This window comes from Giraffa tippelskirchi, chromosome 2 (genome assembly GCF_054371585.1).
Source record: "Giraffa tippelskirchi isolate mGirTip1 chromosome 2, T2T-mGirTip1v1.2.pri, whole genome shotgun sequence".
Taxonomy (NCBI): domain Eukaryota; kingdom Metazoa; phylum Chordata; class Mammalia; order Artiodactyla; family Giraffidae; genus Giraffa; species Giraffa tippelskirchi.
The window spans coordinates 229,345,211-229,372,835 of NC_137276.1; the positions used below are offsets into that span (position 1 = coordinate 229,345,211).

Here is a 27,625-nt window from a genome sequence, read left to right on the forward strand (position 1 = left end):
CTGTCATGATTTTGGACAAGCAAGTTCACCTCCCAGGGACCCACTGTCCTCATCTGGGGAATAAGAGGAACTGACCCTCTGGTCCCCTACTATTCTAACACCCTCATCACTCTAACACCAGCCTCTGATGTCACAAAAGTCACACCTGTCCAGAGCCAGCAGCGTCAGAGGAAAGGGGGCATTTTAAGGTCAGACGCCACACGCAGTTCTCCTGCCGTGAACTTGACAGAGATGTTTGCGGATGACAAGACTTTCTACAAAGAGAGTGTCACTGTGTCGGTCTGGGAAGCTCTGCAGGCCAATACAGCCACCTGTCCCATCTGCGCAGGAGGAGGAAGCCAAGAGATGGACATGAGTCCTGAGGGAATCAAGGGACAGTCTATTGGAAGACAGGAGGACAGAGGGATTTCGAAGGGCAGCCCTTCCCGCCGAGTTCAGGCGAGCTAACCGCCATCGCTCCTGAATCTTAACAAGGAAATCGACCAGGTACTTGTTTTCTAATTCCCCAGCTACTTCCTGAGCTGCCAAAAATCAGTTAACAGCTCCCTCATCTGTAAAACTGAGAAATTTGTCATTGCTTCATAGGGTGGAGGAGTGAATTACACACGGAGGAAACCAGAATTGAAAGAGACGCGTGTACCCCAATGTTCATCACAGCACTGCTTACAATAGCCAGGACATGGAAGCAACCTAGATGTCCATCAGCAGACGAATGGATAAGGAAGCTCTGGTACATATACACAATGGAATATTACTCAGCCATTAAAAAGAATGCATTTGAATCAGTTCTATTGAGATGGATGAAACTGGAGCCCATTATACAGAGCGAAGTAAGCCAAAAGGAAAAACACCAATACAGTATACTAATGCATATATATGGAATTTGAAAGATGGTAATGATAACCCTATATTTGAGACAGAAAAAGAGACACAGATGCATAGAACAGTCTTATTGACTCTGTGGGAGAAGGTGAGGGTGGGAAGATCTGAGAGAATAGCATTGAAACATGTATGTTATCATATGTGAAACAGAACACCAGTCCAGGTTCGATGCATGAGGCAAGTGCTCAGGGCTGGTGCAATGGGATGACCCTGAGGGATGGGATGGGGAGGGAGGTGGGAGAGGGGTTCAGGATGGGGAACACACGTAAACCCACAGCTGATTCATGTCAACGTATGGCAAAAACCAATACAATATTGTAAAGTAATTAGCCTCCAACTAAAATAAATAAATTAATAAAAAAAAAAAGAGAGAGAGAGAGAAGATCCCCTGGAGGAGGGCATGGCAGCCCACTCCAGTATTTTTGCCTGGAGAACCCCATGGACAGAGGAGCCTGGCAGGCTACAGTCCAACAGGTTGCAAGGAGTCAACACGACCAAAGCGACTTAGCATGCACACACGCACAGGTTACGTACGGTGCAAAACCCCGTGTCTGGCCCAAAGGACAAGTCAGTACATGTTCACGTATTCTAAGCATGCTGTTCTCAAACCTGATTATTTCCCAGGATGCGTCTCTGATGTGTTACTTCCTTCATCCCACACCCCTGTCTCACCCCCAACACTCTTCTTTGCCTTCCTTTGGGTCTGGAAACTCAAGGCATTCTGTAAGTGGATGAAAGAAAGACCCAGAAAATACAGACCCGATTGGGCATCTTAAACTTCTTCTTACTTACAGTTGACACTGTGATGTTAGCTAAAATATTGGAATAATTTTGTTTTCCGTTATTAGCATGATTCTTCCTTACCAGGATGAAATATGGTTTCCTTTGGTTTTTTAAAAAATGTTGCAAAAGATGAAGTAATGCCTAGTAACCTTGGTTGTTTTTTAAAACCCCTTCCTATCAACTTCTTAAGGGACTTGGTTGTAATGTTGATCCATGCCACAGTATATTTGCTTCATGCTCAGATTCTGGCTGACCTCTTAATGGGTAAATTAATTAGGTAATATGAGTCAATTAATCAGAATGCAGTTATTTTTATGAACTCTACTGCCAGCACATGAACTCATGACATGTGTTTCATAAATGGGAAGAATGGCTAAAATATAGGTATAGATTTTTATATGATATATGGTTCTAAAAGTCAGACGCTGTGAATAATTCATCTGTTCATTCACCCAAGAAGTGTTCATTAAGGATCTACTAAGAACCAACCGCATTTCTCAGCACTGGGTGTAATAGATGGATCAAGACAGGGAGGGACAGTAGGCATGCACACACAGATTTATGGTGGAGGTGGGGTTGGTGAATACAGATTTATGATGAGGTGGGGATGGTGAACACAATTTATGATGAGGTGGGGATGGGGTAGGATGGTGCACAGTGTGGGGGCCACACCCTTGCCTGAGGGTCAACCAAGGTTTCAGAGGGGCAGAGTTGCATCTAGAAGAATGTTTAGGGAATCAGTGGTGGATAGACGGGGAGAGAGGATATAATGACAGAAAGGCATACCAGGTATTGGTAAAATACCTCTAAAAATGCCTCCAGGAACCAGGAAGCAGAGTAACTCAGGATAACTAGAATGTAAAGCCCTAGGGAGAGAGGAGGGAAGTGATGAATGGGTGTCAAGTGGAGAAACAGGCGGAGCTTGGAAGAAGACCTTGAGCAGCACACTGAAGCGTTCGGGCTTAATTGCTAAGTCATCTCCAACTTTTTGCAACCTCATGAACTATAGCACTCCAGACTTCTCTGTCCCTTACTATCTCCTGGAGTTTTCTCATATTGATGTCCTTTGAGCCGGTGATGCCATCCAACCATCTCATCCTCTGTCTTCCCCTTCTCCTCCTGCCTTCAACCTTTCCCAGCATCAGGATCTTCTCCAATGAGTCAATTCTTTGCATCAGGTGGCCAAAGAATTGGAGCTTCAGCTTCAACATCAGTCCTTCCAATGAATATTCAGGATTGATTTCCTTTAGGATTGACTGGTTTGATCTCCTTGCTGTCCAAGGGACTCTCTTCCTATAGGCAAGGCAGAATTTCTGAAGGGTTTTAATCCCAAGGAGTGCTGTGGCCAGATGTTTAAAAGATCACTCTGGAGACAAAGCTTTTGGTGGATTAGAGAGGACAAGACTGGCAGGAAGATTAGTTTAGAAAGGATATCATTAGGCCCAAGAGATGATTGAAGTCCGGGGTAAGTCAGTGGCATAAAAGAGAGGAAAGAGACAGTACATTTCAGTTATATTTTTCCAGTTTTATTGAGATGTAACTGACTCAGGTGTATTTAATAACCCAAATCAGCAGGGTTTGTTCGTGGTTGGAGACACAGTGAATGGGAAGAGTCTCGGGTGGTAACTGGATGAATGACAACACCATCAACTCAAGTCATGGGAGGAGAACAGGTTGGAGGATCATGAACTTCAGTCATCCAAATCCAGGTACCAGAGAGGCTGTACAGGAGGGGTGAAGCTCAGGGAATGCATCTGGGCTGGTGAAAGGCATTCAGAAATCATCTGCTGTGTAAAGAAATCAAGAGAAGGTGTGTGAGGGGACTTTCCTGGCAGTCCAGTGGTTAGGACACTGTGCTTCTCCTGCAGGGTCACAGGTTCAATCCCCGGTCAGAGAACTAAGAACCTGCATGCCACTCAGTTCAGTTGAGTTCTGTTGCTCAGTCGTGTCCAACTCTTTGAGATCCCATGGACTACAGCACACCAGGCCTCCCTGCCCATCATCAAATCCCGGAGCTTGCTCAAACTCATGTCCATTGAGTCGGTGATGCCATCCAACCATCTCAGCCTCTGTCGTCCCCTTCTCCTCCTGCCCTCAATCTTTTCTAGCATCAGGGTCTTTTCCAGTGAGTCACCTCTTTGCATCAGATGGCCAAAGTATTGGAGTTTCAGCTTCAGCATCAGTCCTTCCAATGAATATTCAGGACTGATTTCCTTTAGGATGGACTGGTTGGATCTCCTTGCTGTCCAAGGCACTCTCAAGAAGCTTCTCCAACACCACAGTTCAAAAGCATCAATTCTTTGGTGCTCAGCTTTCTTTACAGTCCAACTCTCACATCCATACATGACTACTGGAAAAACCATAGCTTTGACTAGACTGACCTTTGTCAGTAAAGTAATGTGAGAACTAAGATCCTGCATGCCATTCAGCTCAGCCTAAATAAATAAATAAATGAAGAGATGTTTATTGCTCAGGAGAAGCAGGGGAAGAAGAGGAGACCAAGAAAGAAGTAAGTCCGAGGATGATGTAGCAAGACAAAGGATGATACAGAGAAAGGGGGATGGACATGGAAATCATGAGCACGTAGAGCATCTCAAGAGTGGGCTATCCACAGTCAAATGGCACAAGGAATGAGCACTGGAGCACTGGGTGTCCCTGGTTTGCACATTTCAGCTCCCATGAAGTCAACAATTGGCACTGAGTATCGACCACAAACAGGGAGGTGCTGAGTGATATAAAAGCAGATAAAATCCAGTGGCTCTCAAACTTTAACACGCATCAGGAACACATGACGGGTTTATTTAAATACAGATTCCTGGAGCCCCATCCTCAGAGCTTTTGATGCAGTGGGTCTGTAGGCAATCCCAGGAATCTGCATTTTTAACAAGTACCCGAGAGAAGTCCTAGGGGGGGAAGTTAGGGGATCCAGTCTTAGAAACACTGTGAAGGCACCTCCCATGAAGTCAAAACGAGAGTTTTTTATCAAAAGCATTTCATTAATAGGAGTGTTCCCTGGGAGTCCCTAAAATCCATCTCTCCCGCTCAGAGAGACTGAGGACCCTCCTGGATTGGTTTAATCTCCCAAGGGACTTCAATCTTACAGCCCTCAGTATCCTCAATATGAGATCAGCAGTTTCCACAGCTGGAAAAATAACCTGGGTGTTTAATATATTGACAATGTGCTAGTTCCCAGAGGTGGAGCTTACAAATCCAGAAATTTCTAGGCTCCCCAGCAGATTCTGTGATTCAGCCAAGTTTAGAAACAATTGCACAGATAATCTCTAATCCAACATCAGTCCTTAGCAGTCATTCTGCTGGAGAAATTGTGTTTTGGCTGCCAAAGCATGGCCCCCATAAACCTCCCCATCAAAAAGGAAGTTTAAGATTCCTTGATGTCAGCAGAGCAATAGAAACTTTAGTCCCACTGTGAGTTTTCAGAGTAAATATTATTGCAATGATGTAGAATTTTAGCTAGGCTTGTTAATTATGCAGCTGAAGGCACTTGGATGGCTTGTGAGTGCCCTGATGTAAACGTTTGGTTCGGTAATTGCTACTGTCAAGTTCAATGGCCTCTTCCAATCAGTCAGCAGAGATTTACCATTGTTGTTATAACAACAAGAGGAGTCCAAGAAGGATGAATCCTTTCGTCAGCTCTGAAATAGGAATACTCGGGAAGCATATTTTTAAGTCAGTGCCAAATGATAAATTCTCTGGCTAATAAAAAGTGTTAAGGGAAACGAGGTGCCTAATAAGTAACATAAAGGGCTGGCAATCACTATCCTTCCAAAATGCCATTTCTCCGGAGGTAAAGGTGACAAATACTTGCCAATGAGCCAGTCACCCCCATAACCTTGTCTTCTTTCCTCCTGCAGTGATCTCAGTCCTGTGCTAGCAATGGCCTGTGTTCCCAGATCAGAGGGTGCTGTAAGAGAAGGCAGCTGAGGGACAGGGGACCACATGGCAGACCAGCACTGAAAACCCTCTTGTAGGGTCTGCCTTTGTTGTCTCTAGAATTTCTCTTATGATGGCCCCAGGGAGGTACCATAGGCTTCCTACAAAACAGAGGCAATTTCCCCGCTGAAAAACCTCCCTGTAGAATTCCCAGGGCTTACACAATAAAGCTCATATTGTTCACAGAGGCAAGAGTGTCTTCCATGAGGCCTTCACCCTCCTCTCATCTTCCCACACATCCTTCCCTGTCCTGACTCCCACACCCCCCACAGGTACACACACTCTACTCATGAACACTGAGCTTCTTACTCTCCACAACTCAGGGACTTTCTCTGACTCCAACGTAGAGTCCTTCCTACCCCCTTTCCCTACCAGGCAAATCTTTCAAGACCCAACTCAGACAACATCACCCTGGTGAAGACTTCGCAGATTACCCCAGATAAAAATATAGATCCACCCTCGAGGCTCTGGAGTGCTTTGTTTCAACTCCTATAACATCAAGAACCTTGCTAAGCTATCTTATCCAATTGCCTATCGAACTCTGCTGCTGGACCACAAGGAAACTCGAGGCCAAGCTCAGAGCAGGTTTCCAAAAAATATCTGATGCATTTATAGAAGGATGGATAGATGGATAGAGAAATAGAAAAGAAGGAGGCAGAAAGGAGAACCAGGCTGGAGTCAAGCTATATTTCTTTACCTGCTGATACAACAAACAGGTATTGGGAGTAACTAACAAGTTTCAGACTGTGTGAGGCATACTGAGACAAACAAGACATCCTTCTCACCCCCAGAGGAGGCTCTCAGACTAGCAAAAAACACAGGTAACCAAATACACAAGTACACGAACGTCTATTAAGTCCAGAGGAAACATACATACGAAGTTATGATGCCTTATGTGCTAAGTCGCTTCAGTTATGTCCGACTCCATGAGACTGCATGGACTGTAGCCCACCAGCTTCCCCTGCCCATAGGACTCTCCAGGCAAGAATACTGGAGCGGGTTTCCATGCCCTCCTCCAGGGGATCTTCCCGGCCCAGGCATCAAACCTGCGTCTCCTGCATCTCCTGCATTGGATTGCAGGTTCTTAACCACTAGCGCCACCTGGGAAGCCCATGATATCTTATAGGAGAGTTAACCAACAGTCCAGGATGGTCAAGTTGAAAGCTGAATCCTAAAGTATGAGTGGAGCTGGAAGCAGTTCACATTTCCAGTAAAGCAACAGGATGTGCAAAGGCGTGAAAATAAAGAAAAGCTTGGACAAAGACCAGAAGAATGCTGAGGTGTATGTTAGCATGCGGGCAGGTGAGATGAGGCTGGAGAAAGAAGCAGAGTGTGGCTATGAAGGTATCTAGAGTTAAGGGCTTTCCAGGTGGCTCAGTGGGTAAAGAATCTGCCTGCAATGCAGGAGCCACAGGAGACGTGGGTTCAATCCCTGAGTCAGGAAGATCCCCCGGAGGAGGGAATGGCAACCCACTCCAGTATTCTTGCCTGGAGGATCCCAAGGACAGAGGAGTCTGGGGGCTACAGTCCATGGGGTCACAAAAAGTCAGACACAACTGAACACACATACAGCAGAGTAAGTATGGACATGAGAGAAACCAGAGAGAAAGCTCTCCGTGCACCCCACGCCTTTCTACTTAGAATTAGTTTGGATTCCTCCAGCCAAGTCCTACCCTTTGCTTAGAGGTTCAGGAACCCTACACTTCCCCTTTCCAACAAGCATCAAAGTTCCCTGAACCGTCCTGTCTAGTATCTGATGGCCACAGTAAATCGGAAGATTCACCAAGGCAGGTGTTGTGTATGTTTGTGCGTCATCATATTTCTAGTACACAGAAAGTGCCTGGCCTATTGTAGCCTTAAATACCAGTTCAATAGACGAAAGGACTGCATTGTCTTGTTGACCAAATCTTTCCATCATGGAATCTACGAAATAATAAAAAGAATCTCACTGGGAAGAATATTTGAGGAAAACCCATGGGCTTCCCAGGTGGCCCTAGTGGTAAAGAATCCATCTGCCAATGCAGGAAACATGAGATGTGGGTTTGATACCTGGGTAAGGAAGATCTCCTATAGGAGGAAATGGCAACCGACTCCAGTGTTCCTGCCTAGAGAACCCCATGGACAGAGGAGCATTACAGGCTACAGTTCATGGGGTCACAAAGAGTCAGACATAACTCAGTGTCTGAGCACATGAGGTAAAAGGTCCTAGCAGAGATGGTTTGTACCCAGTTGCTGACCCTCAACTGTGATGAGGCCCCCAGCAAGACAGGACAGCTCATCAGGCCTTTGTTTCTTATTTGCCAAATGGGGCTCTTGGACTGGATGAACACTAAAGATGCCTCTAACTCATAAAAATCAGCAATTTTTCCAAAACAGTAGTTCCAAAGACATGATAACTCATGGCAAGGAGTTCTTTGGTGACACTAAGTTGGGAGAAAGAGCTCAGTGCCATTCACTTCCAGAACTGTGGTCTCACTGACTTCGTACTCAGGGAAGTGGATGCAAAGTCCACTCTTGACTCTATTAGATGTGAAAACACAGTCAGAGATGAAAAGAGAGGTCACCTCTCACTGACAGATAACCTTTTCTTCAGAGAGTCTCCAAGGCATGGATATGGAGAGCCCAGTGTCTTCCACGTTCAAGTTGAAAAGGCTCAGAGAGAGTCACCATCCATACCGCCAAGCCTGGGAGAAGAGCTTGTTTGAGGTGCCCTCCTGCAGCGGAGGGCCACGTGGTCTGCTCTAGGCCTGCGAGATTCAGAAGATTGGAAACGAATTAAGCCATGACTTAAGTAATTCCATCTATGTGTTTCCAGAGATTAATTATATTTATTGTATCTGACACCAGTCAGGGAGAGCAAGCGTCTTTTGTGAGTCTTACAACGAAAGTTAAAAAGCATTAGTCGTAACAGCTGATTTTGTTTTATTATATCTGACTCTGAGCCAAAGGTAGACAGCACTTAGAGCTGTCTGTGGACATCAATGTTTGGAAAGCAACACAAACCGCTCCCCCACCCCCCGACCTCCTGCTGGCACTTGCTGCTGCAGCCCACCCCTTTGCAGCGTAAGGATGGTGAGGTGGGGGCAGGGAGGCAGTTCAACACCCTTAGGATTCACTGAGCAGCCGCCATATCCCAAGCACAGTGCTAGGCATTGCTGGATCCTCGGAGGTGGATAAGACAAGGATCTCCACCCTCCATGGATACTCAGGGGTTGATAATAGTCTAAAAACATTATCCCACAAAAATCATATTATATGGCATAAGACAGGTAAGATAATGGTAGCATGAGGCTGTACAATAGAAGGGAAACGTACACTCTAGTTGGGAGAAATCAGGAAAGGAGGCAGCATGTGAGATGAGCCATCAAAGAAGAGGTACGCTTAGGAGGAAATGAATGGGAATTGCTTCAGGGTGCCAAAAACAACATGAGCAAAAGTGGGAAACGGAGAAAGGATGGGGCATATTCAGGCAAAGCTTGACATGGCACATGTCCAGGGGAAGAAATAGCACACACAGGGACAGGAAAGATGGAGCATGTGGTTGAAGGCCTTGACTACTTCCTGAAGAGCGGGCATGTGTTTGGGTCGTCAGTAAGGAGCACGCACTGTACAGTCAGCAAAAGCAAGACTGGGAGCTGACTGTGGCTCAGATCATGAACTCCTTATTGCAAAATTCAGACTTAAATGAGAGAAAGTAGGGAAAAGCATTAGAGCGTTCAGGTGTGACCTAACTCAAATCCCTTACGATTATACAGTGGAAGTGACAAATAGATTCAAGGGATTAGATCTGATAGAAGGAGTGCCTGAAGAACTATGGACAGAAGTTCATGACATTGTATAGCAGGCAGTGATCAAAATCATCCCCAAGAAAAAGAAATACAAAAAGGCAAAATGGTTGTCTGAGGAGGTCTTACAAACAGCTGAGAAAAAAAGAGAAGCAAAAGGCAAAGGAGTAAAGGAAAGATCTATCCCTCTGAATGCAGATTTCCAAAGAATACCAAGAAAAGATAAAAAAGTCTTCCTCAGTGATCAATGCAAACAAATAGAGGAAAACAATAGAACAGGAAAGACTAGAGATCTCTTCAAGAAAACAAGAGATACCAAGGGAATATTTCATGCAGAAATGGGCACAATAAAAGATAGAACCAGTATGGACCTAACAGAAGCAGAAGATACAAAGAAGAGGTGGAAAGAATACACAGAAGAACTATACAAAAATGATCTTCATGCAGCTCAATAGAAAAATAAACAACCCAATCAAAAAATGGGCCAAAGAACTAAACAGACATTTCTCCAAAGAAGACATATAGATGTCTAACAAACATATGAAAAGATGCTGCATCAACATCACTCATTATCAGAGAAATGCAAACCAAAGCCACAATGAGGTACCATCTCATGCCAGTCAGAATAGCTGCTGTCAAAAAGTCTACAAACAATAAATGCTGGAGAGGGTGTGGAGAAAAGGGAACCCTCTTACAACACTGGTGGGAATGCAAACTAGTACAGCCACTATGGAGAACAGTGTGGAGATTCCTTAAAAAAATGGAAATAGAACTGCCATACGACCCAGCAATCCCACTGCTGGGCATGCACACCAAGGAAATCAGAATTGCAAGAGACACGTGTACCCCAATGTTCATCACAGCGCTGTTTACAATAGCTAGGACAAGGAAGCAACCTAGATGTCCATCAGCAGATGAATGGATAAGGAAGCCGTGGTACATATACACAATGGAATATTACTCAGCCATTAAAAAGAATGCATTTGAATCAGTTCTAATGAGGTGGATGAAGCTGGAGCCTATTATACAGAGTGAAGTTAGTCAATACAGTATACTAACCAGTGTACAGTGTAATACAGTATACAATACCAATACAGTATACTAACACATATATATGGAATTTAGAAAGATGGTAATGATGACCCTATATGCAAGACAGCAAAAGAGACACAAAGAACAGACTTTTAGACTCTGTGGGAGAAGGCTAGGGTGGGATGATCTGTGAGAATAGCAATGAAACATATATATTACCATATGTGAAACAGATGACCAGTCTAAGTTCGATGCATGAAACAGAGCACTCAAAGCTGCTGCACTGGGACAACCCTGAGGATGGGGTGGGGAGGGAGGTGGAAGGGAGGTTCAGGATGGGGGACACATGTAAACCCATGGCTGACTCATGTCAATGTATGGCAAAAACCACCACAATATCATAAAGTAATTAGCCGCCAATTAAAATAAATTAATTAATTTTTTAAAAAAAAGAAAGCTGAGTGCCGAAGAATTGATGCTTTTGAATTGTGGTGTTGGAGAAGACTCTTGAGAGTCCCTTGGACTGCAAGGAGATCCAACCAGTCCATCCTAAAGGAAATCAGTCCTGAATATTCATTGGAAGGACTGATGCTGAGGCTGAAACTCCAATACTTTGGCCACCTGATGCGAAGAACCGACTCATTGGAAAAGACCCTGATGCTGGGAAAGATTGAAGGCGGGAGCAGAAGGGGACAACAGAGGATGAGATGGTTGGATGGCATCACCAACTCAAAAGACATGAGTTTGAGTAAGCTCCGGGAGTTGGTGATGGACAGGGAGGCCTGGCATGCTGCAGTCCACGGGGTTGCAAAGAGTCGGACATGACTGAGTGAATGAACTCAACTGATTGACTGACTGAAGGAGCATGCACTGCTTCCCAGGTGGCTCAGTGATAAGGAATCTTCCTGCCAACACAGGAGACATCAGTTCAATCCCTGGGTCAGGTAGATTCCCTAGAGAAGGAAACGCAATCCACTCCAATATGCTTGCCTGGAGGGCTATAGTCCATGGGGTCGAAAAAAAATTTAGCAACTAAACAACAACAAAGGAGTATGCACATCCTTGAGCAGAGGAGTTAAGAAAAGAGCTTCACTCCAGGGCAATCAGTGCAGGGATAGTGTTAGGTATTTTGCCTAAAAAATTCCATGGACAGAGCATCCTAGTGGGTGACAGTCTAGAGTCAGACACAAGTGAGCACAGTGGACAGTGCTAGGTATGTAGCCAGCAGGCCCTTTACGAAAGTGCTTTCTATGGCTCAACTCAGAGACCCTTCGCTAGAACACAGACACATTTGGTGATTACAGTCTGTAGGATTGCTTCAATACTACAGAAATTAACATGGCAGCCTTGGCAAATTTCAGCCAGCTGACCTGGGAACCTAAGTAACCTGTGTTTATAGAAAAATGAAATTTTTGAATTTCAAGCTGACTTAGAAACAAGCTTCAAAGACAGCCAATTTGTGAGTTGTGGAGGATAAAGATTTGTATCCTATCTTTAAGGGTTGCTTCCACTTTTCATGGAGAACTTGCAATAGAAACATGGATATGTAAAACTGAATCACTTTGCTGTATAGAACTGAAAAGAACACAACATTGTTAATCAACTACACTCCAATATAAAATAAAAATTCCTTAATACATAAAAATAATTTCTTCAAATAAAGAGCAATAAAAAATTAAAAATTAATTTTTTTAAAAAAAGAACTTGCAATCTAGTGGAAAAGATGAACATACTTTGGACAAAGGAACCAGGAGATCCAAGCACGAGGGCATTTACATCCACTCATGCCCACAACCAGAGAAGGCAATGGCACCCCACTCCAGTACTCTTGCCTGGAAAATCCCATGGACGGAGGAGCCTGGTAGGCTACAGTCCATGGGGTCGCTAAGAGTCGGACACGACTGAGCGACTTCACTTTCACTTTTCCCTTTCGTGCACTGGAGAAGGAAATGGCAACCCACTCCAGTATTCTTGCCTGGAGAATCCTAGGGACGGCGGAGCCTGGTGAGCTGCCGTCTATGGGGTCGCACAGAGTCGGACATGACTGAAGCGACTTAGCATAGCATAGCATATGCCCACAACATCAGGACAAGAACACAGTCCATCGGGGAGCCACCCCTGGCCCCGTGGCCACTGTACTTGCTGCACAGTGGTCTAGCTCCATCAGCCTTAAAGAAAATAACACAGATGTGAAATGGTTCTAAACTCCATTACATCTTCCCAGAGTTAATTTTACTGGGAAATTGTTCCCTGTTTTTATAACACTAGTCCCTACGGACAGAGTACAGAGGGGGAGAAACTTGTTTTTTAATGAACTTGCCTAAGAAAGTTGATACACCCTAAAACTCATCTAGTTATGCAATTTCATTGCATCTGCCCCTTGTTTGTTTACTTTGAAATCACCAATCTAAATCTTGGAACACTCAATGCAAAATAATAATAAAAGTCTGTTCATTTTTATTGGGGTCTAAAGAAAAAAAGTAGTGGAAGAAAGGAACAAGGCCCCAGTTAATAATTAAGAAAATATGGCAGAAAGTAACATCTAGGCAAAATGAATACAGATATCATCAAAGTAAGAAAATTAGCAATACTATTGTCCAATATTATGCAGACTTTATTCAAATTTCGTGAATTGTCCAAATAGTGGCCTTGAGAACAAAGGAAAATCTGGGATCACACATTACATTGATTTGTCATATGTTCAGCCATACCGACCACCCTCATGTATAAAGAGAAGAGAAACTGTTGGTGTCCTGCAGAATCTCAGAAAATATAATTCCCTGGAGCTCTTCCTGAGGAGTTTACTAGAGCACATGTTTCAGACAACCAAAATGATGGGATAAGCATGCGCACAGGGCAGGTGGTGAGCATTTTAATATGTGATTACTTGAAGAACAAAACTTGATGAAGTTTAAAAGGGAAACTCCATAGTCTCTGTGAGTATACAGATAAGGATCTGCCTACGGGAAATAGGAAAGTCATAAAAAAAAATGGAGACTGACAGTAGCATACGTGATAAAATGAATTTAACCATTTTCAGGAATCATAGTTGGTGGTAATAGTATTATGTTGTTATTCAGAGACTTGCTATGGGATAAAGCAAGTGAGTAAATATGGGATGTTCTAATGCTACCACTGTAATTCTGTGTGCTTGAGAACTAAGGTTTTGGGTGTGAAATTGAGGAGATATGGATGCAGTAGAGAGACAGCAAAGTGCAGACCCTGTAGTCTTGAATTCCAATTAGAAATCAGTGCAAATTCCTATTTACAATAGGCAGGACTTGGAAGCAACCTATTAATGAATGTCCATCAGTAGAGGAATGGATAAAAATGATGTGGTATATGTGTACAATGAAATATTACTAAGCCATACAAAGGAAGAAATTGTGCCATTTGCAGAGATGTGGATAGACCTAGAGTTTGTCATACACAGTGGAGTAAAGTCAGAAAGAGAAAAACAAATATCATATATTGATGCATGTATGTGAAATCTAAAAAAATCATATGGATAATCTTCTTTGAAAAGAAGAAATAGAGACAGAGAGAACAAATGTGTGGATACCAAGGGAGAAAGGGGCAATGAATTGGGAGACTGGAATTGACATGTCTACACTATTTATACTACATAGAAAACAGATACCTGATGAGAACCTACTGTATAGCCCAGGGCACTGTACTCAGGGCACCTGCTGACCTAAATGGAAAGGAAATCCAAAAAGGGGTGGGGGGAGATATATGTAAATGTATAGCTGATACATTTTGCTGTACAGCAGAAACTAACACAATATTGTAAAGCAAGTATATTTCAACAAAAATTAATTTTGAAAAAGAAATCCATGTGAATTCACAAGGCACTTTATCTTAGATAATAGGTAGATAGGTAGATAGAAAGATAGAGACATACATATGTATGTATTTTCCTAGCTCTGCCCACTGGGAAAGCTTAGAAATGGTTACCAACCCAGTTTTAGATACATATGAAGAAGACACAAGAATAACTAGTCATAGAGGCCTAACTTGAAAAGCTTCTCTGGGTCAAACATGGGACAATGCAAACCGCATAAGGATGTGAATTGCCATAGACTGAAACTCGTCAAGTCTGTTTACATCCATGAGCTCACAATGACATTTTTTGCTTGCTTGGTTTGGTTCAGTTTTTAATTTCTATTAGAGTATAGTTGACTTACAACATTGTGTTAGTTTCAAGTGTACAGCAAAGTAGATCAGTTATACATATACATATATCCACTCTTGTTTAGATTCTTTTCCCATGTAAGTTATTAGAGTATTGGGTAGAGATCCCTGCGCTTTACAGTAGGTCCTTACTAGTATTCTATTTCATATGTAGCAGTGCGTATATGGGATTTACATACACAAATAGTGACATGTTTTAAAAACCTAACTGTTCAACCTTGAAAGATTGCAAAGAACTAGTACATTATCTCGAAAACTAAGTAAGTGAAAGGAGAGTGTCAAACATTTATCATACTTGCCTATGTGAACTAAACCATTAGGTAACCAAATAGCAGATGAAAGACAGTATCTCCTTATAAAATTATCCCAGCTAATATAGGTGGGATAAACAAAAACAAAATGATGGAATTAGAACATCACAATTCTGCAGTGCCCTGTGAATAAATAAATCTAGGCAGTGTACATCATATCAAAAACAAGGGAAGGACTTCCCTGCTAGTCCAGCAGTTAAGAATCCACCTTTCAAAGCAGGGGATGAGGGTTCAATCCCTAGTCTAGAGACAAATATTCCACATACCAAGAAGCAACTAGGCCCACACCCTGCAACTACCAAGCCTGTGTGCCACAGTGAAGACCTAGTGCAGCCAAAATAAAAAATAAATAAAAGCAAGAGGGAAATGGGCATGTTCGTGATCAAGGGACACAGCACCACATACAATCTTTTAGTCCAGGGTCTGAACCTGGACCTGGTAAGACCTCTGGATCCTAGCTTCCAATTTATAGGAGGACAGAGAACAGAGGAACATGTCGGTCTGCACCATGAGTGTGCAATCAGCAAACTCGAGCCTGGGGGACACTCCACAGGTCAGAGGGCCCAGGTTCTTCAGGTTTGTATACAAAAACTTATTTTAATGGGCAAAACCCATAGAGTTTAAGGCTGTATTCTTTGGATTAACCATAAAGATGCAACAAAATTTTATACCATAAAATTCATAAAAGTGATTACTTTTGGTGGGAGAGATGGAGCGTCTAGAGTAACAGGCAAAGTTCTGTTACAATTAAACAGTTTGAAAATACATGTAGAAGTGAGAAAATAAAATAGGTGTTGTTTTCAAAAGACTTTCCAGGACAGGAATCCTTTATGATAATGATATACAAACGTGGGGAAACTCTTACAGTGTACATCGACATATAAAATCAATGTCTAGAAGAAGTCTTCTAGCTTCTACACTAAATCATAAACTGTTAACAGGGGGTGGTACTGATAGGGCCTGGACTAAGATGGAGAGTCAGCTGAGAGGCTCAGCCCAGGCTCAGCCCAGGAAGACATTCAAATTTAACTTGATGTGTTTTCACACTATCTGCATTTTTACCAGTGCCTTTTTGTGTTTTGTTTACATAGATTAAATGAATGAATCAGTCAAGGAGAGAATCAACTGAAGAATGTGTGAGCTAGCAGGTAAGAGTCGATGAACAAGTGAATAAATGAGTGAGATAATGAATGAATGAATGAGTGAGGGTGGGAGGGAAGGAGCAAATTAACAAAGAAAAGAGTATCCCAGTAAAATAATCAGGTCCTAGTAGAAAAGTCTTCAAAAAAAGTCACGGGGGGGAAGGAAAAAACAAAACAAAACAAAACAAAACAACAACAACAAAAAAAAGCAGAACATGGGATATCTGGTCAACCCAGATATTTCATAGCCTGCATATTTGAAGATACTTAAATCCCTAGCCACTGACTCAATGAGGTTACATGCTAAAATTTTATAAATGAAAAATTCAGAAGGATACTTGAGGATAGACCAGTCAAGTGTGAATTCAAAACCAAATGCCACTTTGAAAGATCCTGTGCATCCATCCTAACACTGCCCTGCGTACCCTCCCCTCCAGGAAACTTCTAATCATGAGATCCACCAGGAAGTCTTTCTGGCCTTTTCAATTTTATCATCCCCAAAGAATTCGAAAGCACACCTCTGCATCCACCCAAAACTGCAAACATTCCTTTTAAAGAGAACCACAGCCTCTAAATCAATGACCTCCCCGTGTCCAAATTCGGAGCAGAGAGACGCTCTTTCAAACTTGAAGCTGTTCAAAAACAATTAACAGTACCTCCAACCAAGTTTCTCCAAGTCACCACATTTAACTCTGGGAATTCAAGGTTCTGGAAAAGTTGTCAGAAGGAGAATGTGTTGCTTAACTTCTCTGGACTTCAGTCAGGGTCTCCATCCATAAAATGGAAGGAATTCATCACCCACTACAGAGGGGATGTGGCCTCAATGAGAGAATTATGTGAAAAGCTTAATACGGTGCCAGCTTCATAGCAAGTGCTCAGTGGGTGTTTGCTGTGGTTATTTATTTTTATTAAGGTGAAATTCACATAGCATAAAATTAGCCATTTTTAAGGTGCACAATTCAGTGGCAATTAGTAATGCTTTCAATGTTGTGCAACCACTTTCCTCTACATCCAAAACATTTTCATTACCCCCCCAAAAACCCTTACTCATTAAGCAGTTATCTCTCTAATTCCCTCCTCTCCCTGCTCCAACAACCACTTATCAGCCTTCTGCTTCTATGGTTTTACCCATCCTGGATGGAGTGTATCATATAAACAAAATAATACAATACATGACCTTTTGTGTCTAGCTTCTTTCACTTAGTATAATGTTTTCAAGATTGATTCATACTGTAAAAAGGAATATTCCATTCCTTTTTAAGGCTGAATAATATTCTATTGTATATCACAATTTGTTTATCTGTTCATCCATTGATGGTGTTTGTGCCATTTTCCCCTTTTGGCTAACCTGGATAGTGCTGCCATGAACATCTGTGGACATGTATTTGAGTACCTGTTTTCAATTCTTTGGGCTATAAACTTAGCAGCAAAATTGCTGGATCACATGGTAATTCTACGTATAACCTTTTGAGAAACTGTAAAACTATTATTATTTCTAAAGTATTCATTCCAGTGCCTACTAAGAACAGGTACTCTTACAAGGGGTGGTGTAAATATCCATGAGCTATAGCTCCTCCCTTCTGGGAACTTATTCTCTATGAGCAGCATTCCTGCAAAAGGAAATAAACAGTCATAATTTTCCACAGGCTGTTAGTTTTTTTCAAAGTGAGTTACCTAAGGAAACTCGTGACAATTGAACCTCAAATTTCAAAGTAACCTTTATCCCCCAAATACACATATTTCAAATATATATAGGTAAATACACCTATTCTTTTAAATAGAGCTTATAATTTCTAACTGGGCCAAACGACCTTCTATAGCCAGTAACTGATAAAATATGTTCTCAGACCTTTAATCATATACACCCATGCAAGAACAGATGCAAAATGGCAGAAAGTCTGTCTGATGTAATTGCTCAGATGGATCCATATCTTGTAAAGGAAGGTTAGAGAAAGAAATATAGTACCATGTGGAGGAGGAACCATTAACAGAGCTCACATAAACACAGATGAAAGGACAACATGGTAGGTTTCAGAACAACAAAGCCAGAGCAGAGATTCAAAGAGCAGACCAACGAGACAGCGATACCAGGATGTGGAAATGTGCCAGTTATGGGGAAAGGCAAGGTTAAAAGATGAGAGAAGAATGTCAGTTTCATGCCCTTGCCAATATCTTTCATGGCTGATTACACCCTGACAGCCTATAAATTCCTCTAACAGTTTTCAGTGAAGAAACTATTCTTCTACCCATCCCCAAACTATTAAGTAGTGTAGCTGGTTTAGACTAGCTTCCAGAATCACCCAAGTGGTGTTGATTATCACTGGTGGGTGTGGATAAGAAGGAGAAAAAGAATGCATTCTTCTGAGAACCTTCTGGGCAAAAAGCACCATGTATGGTAAATATCAGATTCTGCATATAAAATGTCATTATTTCCCAACTGAAACAAATATCTGAGTACCTCTCCTCTCTCTCTCTGTCTCTCTTCTTTCTATCCCTCAGACTAAGACTCAGTACAATAGCTAAGCTCTCCAACCAACCACCCCTCAAATTCATTTTTCACAGTCAAGAGATTTATATTTCCCACCATAGAAAAACTCACCATGGAATAATTCTGGCTCCACATACATCAGCTAAGACACAAAAATTCAGTTTTCAGAGACAAAAGGTCACTCATTTCCACCCAACAGTTTCTTTCATGGTGCTGGATGAAGACAATGATAGCAAGCATTTATATGGTGGCTTTTATGTTCAAGATACTTTAGAAAGAGGAGGAGGGTAGTGGGTTGACAGACCACCTTCAAAACTCTGTTTTTCAGATGGTTCGTTTGCACTTTGACTGTTTAAATAAAGCAGGGATGGAACAAAGACCTATTCAAAAGTTCTAGTTCTAAGAAGAGAGTGAACCATCCATGCAGCAAAAGAAAATACATAGTAAAATATATATCAAATCCCCAAAAGTGAGCCCATGTCTACTAAAGGTCGCTGACTTAGGAGTCAGGCACAACTCATTTCAAATGCTTATCCTGTTATTTACTAATTCTGTACTCTCTGAGGGCTTCCCTGGTGACTCAGACAGTAAAGAATATGCCTGCAATACAGGAGACTCAGGTTCAATCCCTGGGTCAGAAAGACCCCCTGGAGAAGGGAATGGCTGCCCACTCCAGTATTCTTGCCTAAAGAATTCCATGGACAGAGGATCCTGGAGGGCTACAGCCCGTGGGGTCACAAAGAGTCGGACACAACTGAACAACTAACACTTTCAATTCACTTCACTTTCACTTTCACTTCATACCCTTTGAAAGCATCCACATTCTCACTGAAAAATGGGAGAAATAGCACCACCTACCATATAGATTTAAGTGAGTTAATGTCCAGCCTGGTGGTCAGTAGTGGTGGTGATATGGGAATACTATGCCCCATATCAATGACCCAGCTTTTAGAATGCAATTTACTATGTTATAGCACCAAGTATTTTTAAAATAGTAAATAGCTTGGGGATCCTCAAAAATGTTGAAAAGTGGCAAGTATGTTGTGTTTTTTAACAATTTGGGGATTTAATTTCTAATGATTTTTTTAAACCTTTAATAGCTGGGCATTACTGATGTAGTGTGGGAGCATGAGTGAGATGCCTGGGTAAGGATGTCTGAAACAACAGGTGCTCCGTGTGAAATCCATACAGATGGCTTCCACAGCCCATCACCACACTTGGCACCATTTATTTCCTCTTTGATTGTGGATTAGGATAAGGTAGTGTCATGTGTGAAAGGAATTTCTCCAAGACACAGAAAGGCTTACAGAGATATTGGTTGAAGACTAAAAATCATATTGGTTACTTTTATGGGTGAAGATAGAGCTGAAGACCAGTGAGGCTTACAACTGTCCTCTCATCAGTAGAGAAGTTAGACTTGTGAAGTAATTTTGCTACCTTGTAAATTTAGTACAATATCCTGACTGAAATACAACCAAACTGAACCCACTTGGAGAGCTTTGAATGTCCAACTGGGTATTCACAGACGGTTTCAAAATCTGTATCTCCAGCCCAGATCTCACCTATGGATTTCAGAACCATAAATTCCATGTGGGCATCTAAAGTTCCACTTGTTCAAATCTGATCTTAAAATCTCCCTCAATCCCGGTCCTTATTCCCTCTTCCTGTGTCTCCTCTTTCAGGAAATGGTCCTTCCTGCATCCGGTTTTGTTGAGTAAAATCTGAGGGGCCACCCTTGGCACCATTTTCTCCACCTCCTACCCACACATCACAACTAACCCATCATCAAGTCCTGTCCATTTCCCCTCCTCATAACAATTATGCCTTCTCACTGCTCTCCAACTCCATGGACACCAACCTACAAACTCAAAGACATTGACATTGCATGGACTAGTTCCCAACATCATCCCTGAAATGCCCAAATCTCTTCCCCACGGTTTCCAGGATGATTTTCTCAAAAGTCAGCATTCCACCTTAAATTCCTACTTGGCTTCCTATTGTCCAGGTAAAGGAGGAAATATGGAGCCTGGCCTAGAATCTTCACCATGATCTGACTTAACAGACTTTTACCTCCTCTGAGCTCCAGCAAGAGCCTCCCCTCAAATATATGCTCACTCCTGTCACAGGGCCTTTGCTCAAGCTCTTTGCCCTTCCAGACAATCTCTCTCTCTCACCTAACCCCATCTCCATCTGCCTAATTCCTACTTGCCCTTCAAATCTCTGTTCAAAAATTGCTCCCTGAGAAACTGTCTTGGTCAGATTCCTATGTTGCATATGGCTCAGTGTGGTTCCATATGTTCATGAAACCATATCTCTTTCTTCACTGCTCTCCTTTCAGTCTGCATTTATCCACCCCCCACCCCAGCTCACTGTTGTGACTGTTTTAATTGCTCCTCTACCAGCCTGTGAACGCAGTGAGAGTAGGGACTGTGTCTGAGTTGTACACCATTACACCTGATTACCAAGCCCAGTGCCTGGTGAAAAGTAGGCCCTTGGTAAATAGGTGTTGAATGAATGATGAAATGCATGCATGTGAAAAGGTATATGACAGTTCTAATAGGAGGATATGAGAACCTTAAGTATAACCTTAAAAAGAATCTAATAGGACAAAATCCCAGCACATAGCTAGAGATGGGCAGAAGAGCGCCTACACAACAGATCAGAGTCCTACAGCAATGTTACAAAGATCCTAGCCTTTGATATTTCTATCAAATTCTGTAGAAAGAGAGGGTACAAATATTGAGGCATCTTCTTCTCATATCACCATCCTGAGAATCTTGAGTTTCAAAGGGAGGGTCAATGATGGGGTGGTGATGAGAGAAAGAAAGAAAGCGGGTAGATGTCATTCCAAAACATTCTAGAGCTTTTAGGACAAGATGTAAATGTGTCAAAGAATATAAGATAGAAACTGGGCCCATCTATAGTTTTGCAAAATGAATAAGGAGATCTCACAAATATCCATATATTTCATATCTTTTATACAACCCCTCCACCATTTTAAACACTATTGGAAATTTCCAACTAACTGGAAAAAAAACAGTTCTCAGCCTTTCCTCAAGATGTCTGAGGAAGTGAGACTAGGCCCGGGGTTTTTTGACGTGTGGCAAAAGCCACATCATGTTTCAGAAGGAAGATGGGAGGAGGTGTGTCCTGCCCAACCACACAGAATTCCTCGGCTGAGAACAGATCTGTGTCCCAGCTGTGAGTTGCCAGAGGATATTTGCCTAAATGCTAAAAGGACTCCAGTCATGTACTTTTTCTGTTTGGAAAATTACTCCTCGTTCATTTGAAAAGAAAAAAAAAAAAAGACATGAGTGCTCTTCTCACATGTGAGGCTATGTTTAAAACCAAACTTTCATGATGCATCTTGTGGGAACTGAAACTCCAGCAATGTAAGGATAGAACCCTGCTGCAGAAAGACTGATGTCTTCCCCAAAAGCTATTGGACTCTTCTTTCCAGCCCTAGAGTTCAAAGTTATTTCTTCACTTCCTTTAAAAACTTCAACTTGAAAGAATATACATGATATTCTGAACTCACATTGCAAAAAGAACAACGGCATTCCAAACTCAAGCTTTAAATAAAAGTGAAATGCTTCTCTTGCCCCAGATTAGATTATTGAGAAAATGCTCAAAACCTTAATCCCATGAAATATGCAAGGTGCTGTCATGCATCCAACTCTCTCTTACCCCTTCTGAAGACCCCACCTGGATTGCTCCGTCTCCTCTACCTGAACAAACTCCAAGTCAACCCCAACCTCTTTTCTTCTAAGTTTACTGAACCTCAATCTTTAACCCCCAACATTTTCTTGGCTTGGCAAAAACTCTAAAGCTTTCAGGGTGGTTAACAAACAGTAGGTATCGGCCTCCAAGGGCTAAGAATTCACAGATGATAATCATCAGTATATTGTTCTGGAAAATTAAATACACCTGGGCCAAGTTTCTTAAGGCTGTACTCTTTGGAAATGCTTCAATCTTTAAAAAAAAAAAAAGAAGTTCAAGAATGTGAACTTCATTGCTCACATATATTTTCCTAGGCTTCTTTTCTTTTCTCTTTGGTATGTCATTATGTGATTTGGGTTTTCCCCAGATTTTTACCTATCCTAGGCCTCTTTGATATATGAAAAATGTGCTTGCATTCTGCCATCCTAGTAGGGGCATGAAGTAACAAAAGAAACTGCTCATTCGAGAAGGCCTGACTGCGCTGTCATTAGATTCAGGCAATCTGACGGCATCGCCCTCCAGCAACAAGCATGAATTTGGTTGGGTGGGCCCTCAATCCAATTCAATCTTTCTACACACCAAACATCAGGCCCACATCAAGTCTCCAGAAAACCTATCAGGATGTTCTGGTTGTCAAGAAATTCATATCTGTTGGGATAACAGACTAGAATAGAGGTGGGCGCAGGCTCTACCCAAGGAGGAGACACCCATGGTAGAAGAAAGGCCGAGGAACACATCACATGATGTAGTCACAGGTTCACATGGTGATGGAGAAGCCATGACGGCCTCCAAGGCAGAGAAACCAGCAGGAGCAAAAGTCCAGAAATGTGAAAGGGCTTAGGGGCATTCCGCCAGACCGGGCCCTGGAGAAGAGAAACAAAAAATGAAGCCTAGAAATACTAGTCAAAAATGGGTGATGAAAGCTTTGCTATGTTGGCCTTATCCTGCATTAAGAGGAGGGCAAAATACTCAGAGATTTCACTCTGGCAAGAGGTTGAACGAGGAGTTGTAATAGGAAGCGTGACCCAATATAGTTCTCCTCTGGCTTTGGAGAAGTTGTATGAGCAGGGAGCAGATAGCAGCAAAGAATCCTTTTCAGTTGAGGACAGCATGAAGGGACTTCAGGAAGAAAGTGGCCTTTGAACCTCTTAAAGGATGAGCAGGACTCAGACGGTGAGTAATAAGGAAGGGCACCCTGATCAGAGCAGGGACACAGGCTGGCCAGCGTGCATGGCTCATTCCAGGAGAAGCATGGGATCTGCCAGGGCTGGCCAAGGCCGCTGGAGGCCTAGAGCAGAAGCTAAGCTGGCCAGTTAGAGCAGATCACATTGTGGAGACCTCTGAATGCCGCCTTAAGGATATTGTTCTGAAGGCAACAGGAAGCCTGCAGGGCTGGTGATGCTCAGGTTACCGCCTCCCTCGCGATTGGCTGTGACCACATGAGATGTGAGCAGAAGTGACGGGCTCATGGGCAGATCTTCCCATCCAAGCTCCAGGGCACCCCTTCATTGCCTTTCCCTTCCCAGCTGGCACTGAGTTCAGAGTATCCTTGGAAACCCAGTGAACGTGACGAAGCCTCCATCAGCCTGAATCTCTGAAGGAATGGCTGTGTGCACACAGTCACACCGTGACCAGCTTACTCACCCAGTACTGTTGAGTGAGCAAAAACCAACCATCTATGAATTGTGTGTCACTTTATGCGTTGAGATCTATTTGTTATATCAGCTCTGCCTAATGTACTTCATATTGGCCCCATCTATGAAGATGGCAATGGGGAGAGAAAGAGACAGAGTCAAGAGACTTGTGGAGGTTAGTCCTCCAGACGTGGCTACCTGTTTAAAGTGCAGGTGAGAGACAAAGATGGAGCCAGTATGTCCAGGCAGAATGGAGAGGAGGATTTAGAGGCTGTTCATCTGAGTTACCACAAAAGGAGAAAAAGGTTTGGAAGAAGGTATATGTGTATGCTCAGTCATGTCAGACTCTTTGCAACCCTATGGACTGTAGCCCACCAGGCTCCTCAGTCCATGGGATTTTCCAGGCAAGAATACAAGAGCGGGCTGCCATTTCCTTCTCCAGAGGATGTTCCTGAACCAGGGATTGAACCCATGTTTCTTGGGTCTCCTGCACTGGCAGAATTCTTTACCACTAACACCACTTGGAAGAAGTGGGATCTATTTGGGACCTGTAGGAATTGGGATCTCCAGTGGAACTGTCCAGCAGGCAGTTAGAAACACAGGCAAGAACCCAAACCTTGGGAGCCTGGGAGAACCACACAGATGCTTCCAGAACAGCCTGTGCTGCCCAGAAAGCCTCCCCAAGCACTTTCCTCAATGTTGCAAATATCTATGTATAAAACAGACAAGGACGTACTGTACAGGGAACTGTACTCAATATTTTGTAGTAACCTATTAGGGAAAAGAATCTGAAAAAATATATATAGTCACGGTGTGGTATGCCTGAAAGTAACACAACACTGTCAAACAAATATATTTTAGTTTTTTTTAAATACTGCAGATATCAAGGATCACAGACTGTCAACGTTTCTCACAACCACTTAGAACCTACTGAGAACTGCCAGCCGCCTTGATGGACGGCTAGATAGAGGCAATCAGCAATTGCTCACAACTGTTGGAGATGCTCCCCAGGCCATAACTCAGGAAGAGGGACACTGTGCTCCTAAGGGGACTGAGCCTTCCTGAGATGGGGGTGTCAAGTGGCAGGGAAGAGCCCTCGTGCAACAGTCTGCCTTCTGGGGCTTTTCCAGTTATGAAGAAAAGTCAAGAATCCCCAAGAAATAAATGCCACTCAGCAAGATAATAATGCCAGGGCTTCTATAATGCTCTTCGTTTTCCAAAGCATGCTCATGACCTTCATCTCACTTTCACCAAAGGAGAATGGCACTCAGGCCATTCAAAGATCCATGGAGGGAAACAGAGGCCACTGGCAGGAAACATGTAAATTGTCTCTCTTGAAAGAGGCTATTTACTGCCCCTGTTTTTCTCTGTCTCAGCCAGGACCATCTAGAGCCCAGAAGGACAAGCACAGAAGAAGGAAGGGGAGATGGCTCATTTCAGCTGCTTGGACGCACCCCACTTGGAAGGGAGCCTCCCCAGAGGATGCGGCTGCTACTGTTGCCCTCAGGGTCTCTTCTCCAGGTTGTTCTACACTCAGGTTTCACTCTGGCCACATTAGACTGGATCAGAGGCTCTGCTACGACTAGCGTGTGTGTTAGTCGCTCAGTCATGTCTGACTCTTTGTGACTTGACGGACTGTAGCCCACCAGGCTCATCTGTTCATGGAATTCTCCAGGCAAGAATACTGGAGTGGGTTGCCATTCCCCTCTCCAGGGGATCTTCCCGATCCAGGGATCGAACCCAGGTCTCCCACACTGCAGGCGGGTTCTTTATCATCTGAGCCACCTGGGAAGCCCCTGCTACAACTTACTGAACGGTGAAGTGCCAAGAGGTTAAAACTGAAGCAACATGATGATGCTTGAAGAGACTCCAGGGCTGGAGCTTCCATGGTAGCTCAGTGGTAAAGAATCTGCCTGTCAGTGCAGGCAATATGTGTTTGATCACTGATCCAGGAAGATCCCACATGTCACAGAGCAGCTGGGCCCCCTGGCCACAACTACTGAGCCTGTGTGTTGCAACTCTTGAAGCCCACGCACCTTAGAGCCTGTGCTCTGAAACAAGAGGAGCCACTGGCAATGGGAATCCCAGGCACCACCACTAGAGAGTAGCCCCCCGCTCGCCACAACTAGAGAAAAACCCGAGCAGCAACTAAGACCCAGCACAGCCCAAAATAAATAAATAAATAAACATTAAGACTCCAGGGCTTAGGGCTGCTCAAACCCCAGTGCCCAGTGCTCAACATTTTTTTTTTAAGTCACTAAGTTATGTCTTGACTGTTTGCGACCCCACGGACTGTCGCCTGCCAGGCTCCTCTGTTCATGTAATTCTCCAGGCAAGAGTACTGGAGATTGAACCCTACATCTCCTGCATTGCAGTGGGAAGACCTGGGATGCTATACTGCCTTCACATGAATCCTAAGACACTCCAAGCAGTGGTTTTGAAGCCAAAAATCCCAGGGTACTTCTGGGCAGTTTCTGACTACATCTGCAGGAAGCATGACCATGAGCATCTCCTTTGATTCATCCACCGTCAACCACTTCCCAGACCTTTACTGTTAGCGCCCATGGGGACCACCGGCACTGAGAACTTTCCTCCATGGTGCACGGATGTCCCCGGGCATCCTTCAGGATTCCAATGAGTTCGTAGACCTTCTTCTCCCAGCTATATTCCTTTTTTCTAAGGCTTGGTTCCTATCATAGCCCCTTTTAAAAGGAGGTCTGGAGTTCTATTTTATATTTAAAATAAAATTTAAAATCATCAATTAACATATATCTTAGAAGTCCTTCTAAGAGTCTCCAGCCCTATTAGCCACAGAATCTGCCTGTTGCCTTGTTCTTTTTTGCTCAGCTTGCAGCTCATTTAAGAATCACTGGAGATGACTTGGGCTTCTCTGGTGGCTCAGATGGCAAAGAATCCGCCTGCAATGTGAGAGCTATGTTCGATCCCTGGGCTGGGAGATGACTCACGCCTTAGTTCTTAAAATCAAACTTCCTCTGCCAAATCCAAGACCCTGAATTTATCCAAATGGTAGAAACATGCTTTTCCCACCCGTCCACCAAAATACCTCCCATTCAGCCTTAATGGGTGACTCAGTCCCCTCCGGTTCTAAAGATAATCTTACTGCTTCACCATCAGGCCAGAAGCCATCAATGTTCTTCACACAGGCTCAGAGAATTCCGTTCACTCTTTTCAAAGAGTCAAGTCCAGGTTTGAAAATTGGATTGATTTCTAATTACATTCATTAATTATGTTAACACATACACAGAAATGTGTCCCCATCCAGTGTGAATCTATCTTACAAGCTAGAATTTTAATGTTGCTCCACCCTCAACCCTTTGAAAAGCCATTCTGGTGTGGAGTGGAGGCTGAGAGAAGGGACCCTGCCTGTATTTCCACCCTGGCTTCCTGGTGATGCATTTTTTCAGAAAAGTTTACCTTGAACTTCTCCACACCTCCTTCCACCTCCCTGTGAATTTACACACAGAGCACCTTTGTGAGCCTGAGACTGAGACAAGGACAGAGCACAGAGAAGGTTTGTCAAGCCAAACAAGTTGATTCATGTGCAAAAATACCCCAACTACGTTTACAGATTGAATTGGAAAAACTCTCAGCTGCTTCTGGTTGAAAATTCCACTGAAACCCTTCACTGACTGCCTGTACCTTCAGTACATATAGTTGCCAATGCTTGCACCACAGTCTACAT

General features: G+C 43.2%; 2 long non-coding RNA genes across 3 annotated transcripts in view; one reads left to right on the top strand and one right to left on the bottom strand.

Annotated features, from left to right (window-relative positions):
- Window positions 1–27,625, bottom strand: part of LOC145539281 (uncharacterized) — a 192,255-nt gene that overhangs the window by 76,215 nt on the left and 88,415 nt on the right. Inside the window, exon 4 of one of the 2 annotated variants that reach the window (XR_014077690.1) lies at window positions 8,181–8,363. The exons of the other annotated variant lie outside the window; for it this stretch is intronic. This is a non-coding gene — a long non-coding RNA (uncharacterized LOC145539281). The remainder of the gene's footprint in view (window positions 1–8,180; window positions 8,364–27,625) is intronic. 2 annotated transcript variants of the gene reach the window in all.
- LOC145539282 (uncharacterized) lies at window positions 142–26,683 on the top strand. Its single transcript, XR_014077691.1, has 6 exons — window positions 142–486; window positions 586–830; window positions 3,238–3,374; window positions 16,030–16,086; window positions 25,299–25,443; window positions 26,298–26,683. It is a non-coding gene; the product is annotated as an uncharacterized LOC145539282 (long non-coding RNA).